We start from the raw sequence: 9183 nt of genomic DNA, 5'->3' as shown, positions 1-9183 counted from the left end.
CGTGCACCTAGCCTAGGAAGGTTTCCTTGGGCTTCCCATCTTTCTACTGATCGATCCATACTCACTTGCGTGCACCTAGCCTAGGAAGGTTTCCTTGGGCTTCCCATCTTTCTACTGATCGATCCATACTCACTTGCGTGCACCTAGCCTAGGAAGGTTTCCTATGGCTTCCCATCTTTCTACTGATCGATCCATACTCACTTGCGTGCACCTAGCCTAGGAAGGTTTCCTATGGCTTCCCATCTTTCTACTGATCGATCCATACTCACTTGCGTGCACCTAGCCTAGGAAGGTTTCCTTGGGCTTCCCATCTTTCTACTGATCGATCCATACTCACTTGCGTGCACCTAGCCTAGGAAGGTTTCCTATGGCTTCCCATCTTTCTACTGATCGATCCATACTCACTTGCGTGCACCTAGCCTAGGAAGGTTTCCTTGGGCTTCCCATCTTTCTACTGATCGATCCATACTCACTTGCGTGCACCTAGCCTAGGAAGGTTTCCTTGGGCTTCCCATCTTTCTACTGATCGATCCATACTCACTTGCGTGCACCTAGCCTAGGAAGGTTTCCTATGGCTTCCCATCTTTCTACTGATCGATCCATACTCACTTGCGTGCACCTAGCCTAGGAAGGTTTCCTTGGGCTTCCCATCTTTCTACTGATCGATCCATACTCACTTGCGTGCACCTAGCCTAGGAAGGTTTCCTTGGGCTTCCCATCTTTCTACTGATCGATCCATACTCACTTGCGTGCACCTAGCCTAGGAAGGTTTCCTATGGCTTCCCATCTTTCTACTGATCGATCCATACTCACTTGCGTGCACCTAGCCTAGGAAGGTTTCCTATGGCTTCCCATCTTTCTACTGATCGATCCATACTCACTTGCGTGCACCTAGCCTAGGAAGGTTTCCCTTTGGTACCGACTTCCATCTACGCACTCGATATAACCTAGGTACTTGGTACCGATGATGGTTAACACTCAAGCATTTCTTGCATCCTGCGTGCAAGGTACCAATTTTCACTTCTCAGGTGCGTTTATGAGCCCGCATTAATCCAATATCGCTCTGATGGCCTTTCTTATTATTTCATCCGATAGCCCTTGCCAAAAGCTACCAAAAGTTCCTCCACGGCCATGTGCTCCGACGCTTAGTTTAGGAAATATTCGAAAAAATTCAAAATAGGAAGCATTTTCTTATTGGAAAATCACCTTAAATCGATGGCCATTTTTTGGGCAAAAACTTTAACGTCTTCCCGACTTTGCGGGAATTGCGAATTTTAGGCACCCAGAGAAAATCTTTTACTTTAGGGGGGCGGCCGCGAAGTTGCCCAAAGTCTCGGACACAAAAATTCTCAAGTTCCCCACTCTAGTAAATCGCCCTATGAGTATCTCCTGGCCCGCGAGCTCTGCGAGCGGGCCAGCTTCGGCGATTTTTGCCTTTTCGCCTAGGCGGTTCTTCTACGAAATTGGTCCACAGCTTTTGCTCAGAAAGCTAGCATTTGTTGCAACAGTTAGGTGCTTGGTACCACATTTTGGTATCCATTTGGGCATTTGTGGCAACTACTCGGTACTTTGGCCCACATTTCGCTCTACTCGGGCTTCTATGGTGGTACTTGTCGGTACTTCTGGCCAACTTAGGCCAATTGGGTGCAACTTGTGGGTACTCTGTGGGTACTTTAGGGCGTATTGTGTCTTTCGGGTGAACCTTCGCTATACTTCATGGGTACTGATGGCCAACTTAGGAACATTCAGTGCAACCTTTGGGCCTAAGGAAATTTGTCCAACTCTTTGGACTTAGAAAATTTTCTGGACTTAGAAAATTTTCTGGACTTGTAAAAATTTTCAAATGTTCAATTTGGCCCACATTTCGCTCTACTCGGGCCTCTATGGTGCTACTTGGCGGTACTTTTGGCCAACTTAGGCCAATTGGGTGCTCTTTGTGGGTACTCTATCGGTACTTTTGGCCAACTTAGGCCAATGGGGTGCTATATGTGGGTGCTCTATCGGTACTTTTGGCCATGTTAGGCCCATTCGGTGCTATTTGTGGGTACTCTATCGGTACTTTTGGCCATGTTAGGCCCATTCGGTGCTATTTGTGGGTACTCTATCAGTACTTTTGGCCAACTTAGGCCAACTCAGTGCTACTTGTGGGTACTCTATCGGTACTTTTGGCCAACTTAGGCCAACGCGGTGCTATTTGTGGGTACTCTATCGGTACTTTTGGCCAACTTAGGCCCATTCGGTGCTATTTGTGGGTACTCTATCGGTACTTTTGGCCAACTTAGGCCCATTCGGTGCTATTTGTGGGTACTCTATCGGTACTTTTGGCCAACTTAGGCCAATTGGGTGCTGCTTATGGGTACTCTATCGGTACTTTTGGCCAACTTAGGCCAATTGGGTGCTACTTGTGGGTGCTCTATCGGTACTTTTGGCCAACTTAGGCCCATGGGGTGCTATTTGTGGGTACTCTATCGGTACTTTTGGCCAACTTAGGCCAACTCAGTGCTACTTGTGGGTACTCTATCGGTACTTTTGGCCAACATAGGCCAAGTGGGTGCTCTTTGCGGGTACTCTATCGGTACTTTTGGCCAACTTAGGCCAACTCAGTGCTACTTGTGGGTGCTCTATCGGTACTTTTGGCCAACTTAGGCCCATTCGGTGCTATTTGTGGGTACTCTATCGGTACTTTGGGACATATTATGTCCTTCGGGTGAACCTTCTCGATACCTCATGGGTACTTGTGGCCAACTTAGGAAAATTCAGTGCAACCTATGGGCCTTTGGAAATTGTTCCAACACTTTGGACTTAGAAAATTTTCTGGACTTAGAAAATTTTTTGGACTTAGAAAAATTTTCAACTTCTGTATCTTCTTCATCATGTTCCATTTTGTGGGACTTAGAAAATTTTCTGGACTTAGAAAATTTTTTGGACTTAGGAAATTTTTCAACACTTGTAAAATTTTTGTTCCTTCTTTGAAGAAGAATACTTTCCACTATTAGCTTCTTTCTCTTTTTCTTCTTAGTTGTCTTCTTATTTTCGGTCCGAGAGCGCCGACACTTGTAAAATTATCTAAGTCCGAAGACTTTTGGAATGAACCAAAAGTCAACGAACACAATACATCAACCCTATCAACATCAAGTGGCAACCCGAAGGAAGCGCAGCGGCCAGCCCATGTACAACGCGAAGTTGTAGCATGCAACCAACCAACCGCTAACCTCCAACGGCACTCAATGTATTCGTTACACATGGGCGCACCTGCACCACACTGTCGTGACCATCCAACGAGCCGTCGGTTCGGTCGTGTGTTACAAGCACCCCATCACATAGGCATAGAGTCACCACACAGTGTTCTTCAACACTCTCGTCACATGGTGCAAGTCACGGTACGCACCACCAATGTGCACTGGTTGGCCAATTCCAGCACACACGGGGCGCGCACGCGCAAGCACTAACCACCAAGCATGGGTCGCCTGAGAGGATCGATGCGAACGCATCTCTACAACTTGAAGCTCCCAGCCTGTAGTCCCGTCGTTTGCGGGCGGTCGTAGGTGTCGAAACTAGTGATATCCACAGTCGGCAAGCTCGTCCACCGGTGTTCCCAACATGTATGGTACTAACACGTGCAGCGCGAACCCGCCCTTTGCGGCCAAGTAGTAAGCGGGGATGAGACGCCAGTGTGCCAATGGACAGCACGGACGGTTCTCGGAGGGTTGTTAGGCCCGCTAGCTTACGACCACCTAATGGGTATAAGAAGCGCTATCAGCTCGGATTGGATACGACCTTAGAGGCGTTCAGGCATAATCCAGCGGACGTAGCGTCATACCATAGTCCGTTCGAACTAGTATTGAGCCAGTGGTCCGTACCTGTGGTTCCTCTCGTACTGCACAGGAATTCCGTTAAGATAGCGACAAACAATGCACACCAGTAGGGTAAAACTAACCTGTCTCACGACGGTCTAAACCCAGCTCACGTTCCCTTGAAAGGGTGAACAATCCTACGCTTGGTAAATTTTGCTTTACAATGATAGGAAGAGCCGACATCGAAGGATCAAAAAGCCACGTCGCTATGAACGCTTGGCGGCCACAAGCCAGTTATCCCTGTGTGTGCGTAGCTGTCAAGCCAGCAGTTTAGACGTGCTTTGTGTCGCTCCGTATTTTTTGCAAAAATATTGTGCAAAAGTGCTTATAAATAGCGGAACAATAGTCGAAAAGGGCGAATTGAGTGTCATTCTTAGCGAATATTGAAAAAGGAAATCGTTTTACTTCAATTTACTGCGCTAAAACTCAGTTTAAAGTGTCCCCATACACTTTGTATGGGGAACTTCAGTGGCGAATAAATATCGAAATACCGTGTTAGAACATTGGAAAAGTGGTAAAACACATGCTAGGGAGCATAAACTATCGTTTTCCGGCGACGTAAAGTGCTTTTAAAAAGAGATAAACAGTAAAAACTCGACGTGAAAGTGCGTGCAACAGCGTGGTACGGTGGCGTCAGGTGTGTCGTCGCGTGTGTTTGTGTCATCAACAACACCACGAAGCGTTTTCGAGCAGTGAGGACAACAACCCAACGTAAAAGCTCCCTTTTTATGACGACAGCGCCACCCGTGGCGGGTTCCGCAACTTCCAGCGAAGACAGCAACCTCCTTCTCTTCGACGTCTGCAGCGCCACCAGTGACCGGTAGCGGTAGCGCTTAGCCGGGACACCAGCGTTACGAAGCGTTACGGTGCTATAAAACTCGATGCGAATTGCATACCTTTCCGGCGCTTAGCGGTCAGAGAGTGAGAACGCGCAGCCGGAGACCGGGAACGCTTAGCAGGAGACCGGGAACGGTTCTTTGGCTCCGAATCCTTCCCCGGGAACGCCAAAACGAGAGACTTCAACGCGTCAGCAGGCGACGAACCCGTTTTTTGGTGTTTTCTTGAATCTCTTGCGGAATTTATTAAAAATTCTTATTCTTGCGGTTTTCTCTTGCGAAATTGTTTTTAATAAAGAAAAAAGTGGGAGTTTTTTATTCTTGCGATCCGCGGACGGGAAATCTGCCAAAGGGGCTCTAGCGACGGACGGTCGTTACCTTGGCAGATGTTGAAGGGAATATTCCCTTGTTCCGTCTGAACGATTCGTGCAGGCGGTTTTTTGTGAAAGGAGCGGAGAATGGAGGGGCGGGTGCTTCGTTCCGGGGTGCGGTCGTCGTCCACGCCTCGGAAGCGGTCCGATACCCCTTCCCCTTTACCGGAGACACCACGGCCGGCCGGACCAACGGTGGCGGTTCCGTCCGAGGCTGATAATTCCGAGGAGGAGGACGATGCGGAATTTTCCGACGCCTCTCTTCTCGAGCAGACGGTGGTGCCGCCAGTGGTAGCGGCAGGGGAGATGTCTTCAACCGTGGCTCCCCACGACGATGGCGAAGCGTCGGTGCTGGCTTTCCAGCACAAGATGCTGGAGAACTTCGCCAAACAGATCGAGTCGCTGACGGAAGAGCTGCGACTTAGCCGGGAACGTGAAGTGGCCCTGAAGTGTACGCTGGAAGCGCTTCAAGAGGGCATGCGTTCCTTGACGGCGCTTCATTCCTCGGCACAGCCTGTTGGTCAGGGCAGTGCCAGGACAAAACGCAGCCGGCAGCAGCGCAACCGTGCGAAGAAAGCTTCGCAACTGCAGCAGCAGCAGCAGCAGCAGCAGCAGCAGCAGCGGCAGCAGCAGCAGCAGCGGCAGCAGCAACAACAACAGCGGCAGCAGCAGCAGCAGCAGCAGCAGCAGCAGCGCAGCCAGCCACAGCCGCAGCGACGGACGGTCGCAGTGTCGGCTAATGGCCAGCAGCAGCAGCAGCAGCAGCAACCGCAACGTCAGCAGCAGCGGCAACAGCAGCAGATGTCCTGGGCTACGGTCGTGAGCGGTCGGAAGAGCCGATCGCAACGTTCGACTCAGCAGCAGCAGCAACCGCAGCAGGTGGGCCAGCCGTACCGGCCACCTCAGATGCGCCAGCAGCAGCAGCAGAGTCAGCAGCAACAACATCAGCAGCATCGTGCCCAGTCTAAGGGGCGTCCTCCGCGTCCTGACCGCATTGCGGTGGTCCCAGGTTCGGACAAAACCTGGACAGAGATGTACGTGAAGCTGCGTACATCTCAGGAGCTGCAGGACGTCAGGGCAGACATCGGCATGGGGCGCCGGACCGTGCAAGGTCATCTGCTTGTACCGTTGCGGAAGAACGTCGATAGCGCGGAGCTGGCTCGCCGGATCCAGCTAGCGCTAGGTGAGGATGGCGAGGCACGAGTGGTGACGGAGATGGGTGAGCTTCTCATCACCAACGTCGACTCTCTGGCCAAAGAGAGTGACGTGAAGCTTGCCATTGAGGAGAAGCTGGGGTCAGCGGCTGGCATCACTCACGTCGAGCTTTGGGAGCTCCGTGATGGCACAAAGCGAGCGCGTGTTCGACTCCCACTGGCCAAGGCACGGAGTCTCATTGGTCAGAAGTTGACACTCTGCCAATGTGTCAGCGGCATCCGCGAAGTGCCGAAGAAGCCGCTCGACCGTCAGCGCTGCTTCCGTTGCCTGCTGATGGGGCACCTGGCGCGGGACTGCCGTTCTTCAACTGACCGGACGGGTCAGTGTTTGCAGTGTGGCGAGGTAGGCCACCGCGTTAGTCAGTGCACGTCGGCAGCTAAGTGCATTGTCTGCCAGGGGCCCCATCGAGTGGGCCACTCATCGTGCCGACAAGGTCAACAGTGTCGGGTGTAGTGAGGGTGATGCAGGTCAACCTGGGTGGTGGACGCACTGCTCAGGATCTGGCCCTGCAAACAGCCCGCACGAAGCGGGTCGACGTGCTGCTGCTGTCAGAGGTGTATCGACCTCCAGAGGGCAGCGGTAACTGGACGGTGGATTCGTCGGGGAGAGCAGCTGTGGTGGCAACCGGCCACCTTCCAATCCAGCGGGTTTGGCGCTGTGCCATGCCCGGGTTGGCTGCTGCGCAGATTGGAGGGGTGGTCTTCATCAGCTGTTACGCCCCTCCACGTCTCAACGCCGGCGAGTTCGAGCAACTTCTGGAGGCGGTGGAGTTGGAGGCCCAACCCCACCCTCGCATCGTCCTGGCAGGCGATTTCAACGCCTGGAATGAGGAGTGGGGTAGCCAACGTACCACCCGGCGCGGCGAAGAGCTGCTGGACACAATCCGGCAGCTTGGGCTTGTGATCCTGAACCAAGGATCGGTCCCGACGTTCGTGGGCAACGGAGTCGCCACTCCCAGTGTCGTGGATGTGTCTTTCGCGAGCGCATCCATTGCTCGTCCAGACACTTGGGAGGTGGCAGCGAACACCACTTCGTGCCACTATACGGCGTCGGACCACCGGTACATTTTCTTCACCGTGGGGTCTCCAACTCTCGACCAGCAGCGACGACAACAGCAGCAGCACCAGCAGCAGCAGCACCAGCAGCAGCAGCACCTGCAGCAGCAGCATCGTCACCTGAACGGGAGACAGCAGCGACAACAGCAGCAGCATCGTCAGCGGGGACAGGGGTCCTCTTCGTCATCCACCACGTTTCGGCACGCTGGCCGGAGATGGAAGACGACGCAGTTTTCGGTGGAGGCATTCGCAGCCGCACTCCAGACGGCCGGTTTTCCGGAACGAGCCGTCAGCCAGGAGGGGATGGTCGACGCCATGCTAGATGCATGCGACGACACGATGGAGCGCGTCACCATGTCGCATCGTGACCCCCATCGAGACCTCTACTGGTGGACTCCGGAGATCTTGCGTCTTCGGGAGGAGTGTGCGGCCGTGCACGAGCGGATGCTTCATACCACCGACCTGCAGGAGCGCAGCATCGTGGCTGCACATCATCGGTCGGCGAGGAGAGCCGTCGAGAAGGCTGTCCGGGCCAGCAAGCGAGCGCAGCTCGATGAGCTGATTCAACAGGCGGAAACCAACGAGTTTGGGGCCGGTTATCGGGTGGTCATGTCTCGTCTTCGTGGCTGCTTCGTGCCACCTGAGACTGAGCGTGTCGTGTTGGAGCGGATAGCCAACGATCTGTTCCCGACACATCCGCCTGTTGACTGGCCGGACGCTGAATCATCGAGCGTCGACACCGAGGAGCGGAGTTCTTCGTTGACCCCTGTCACCGTGGGCGAGCTGTTGTCCATCGTGGGATCGATGGCGAACCGGAAAGCGCCTGGACTGGACGGTATCCCCAACGCGGCGGTTAAGACGGCCATTAGGAAGTACCCGGAGGTTTTCGTCCGTTTGTACCAGGACTGCCTGGACCGGGGTGCGTTTCCAGCGCCCTGGAAGAGGCAACGACTGGTACTGCTGCCAAAGCCTGGCAAGCCTCCCGGGGAAAGCTCCTCCTACCGGCCGCTGTGCATGCTCGACGCACTCGGCAAGGTGTTGGAGCGCCTAATTCTTAACCGCCTCAACGAGTTCCTGGAGGAACCGGATGCGGAACGGCTGTCGGACGGGCAGTACGGTTTCCGGCGAGGCAGATCCACCATCAGTGCGATCCAGCGCGTTGTCGAAGCGGGCAGGACGGCCATGTCCTTTCGCCGCACCAACGCCCGAGACAAGCGCTGCCTGATGGTGGTGGCACTTGATATCCGCAACGCCTTTAACTCTGCGCCCTGGCAAGCCATCGCCAACGCGCTGAGGGACAAGGGGGTACCGTCATCGCTGCAGCAGATACTGAGGAGCTATTTCGAGGACCGGCGGCTGGTTATCGACACCAGCGAGGGCCCTGTCGAGCGTAACATCAGTGCGGGCGTTCCACAGGGTTCCATTTTGGGACCCACGCTTTGGAACGTGCTGTACGACGGGGTCCTGGGTGTCCAGTTGCCTGAGGGGGCCGAGGTTATTGGCTACGCTGATGACCTTGTCGTCTTGGTCCCCGCAACGACACCCCAAGCCGCTTCCTCGACTGCTGAACGAGCCATCGCGGTAATCATGGACTGGCTGGACCGGAACCGTCTCTCGTTGGCGCCAGAGAAGACGGAAATGACGCTCATCTCCACCCTGAAGCGTCATCCGGTCGTGAGCATCAACATCGGAGGTGTGGTCGTGCAATCCCAGCGCTCCATCCGTTATCTTGGAGTTTGGTTGCACGACCACCTGTCATGGTTGCCGCACGTTCAGCAGGCTGCAGCGAAGGCCATGAAGGTCGCGGAAGCCGTCACGCGCCTCATGCCGAACCACAGTGGACCGAAGTCGT

The sequence above is a fragment of the Anopheles funestus genome (genome assembly GCF_943734845.2).
Source record: "Anopheles funestus chromosome X unlocalized genomic scaffold, idAnoFuneDA-416_04 X_unloc_38, whole genome shotgun sequence".
NCBI lineage: Eukaryota > Metazoa > Arthropoda > Insecta > Diptera > Culicidae > Anopheles > Anopheles funestus.
The sequence above is the reverse complement of the archived record's forward strand: the minus strand, read 5'-3'. Positions refer to the sequence as shown.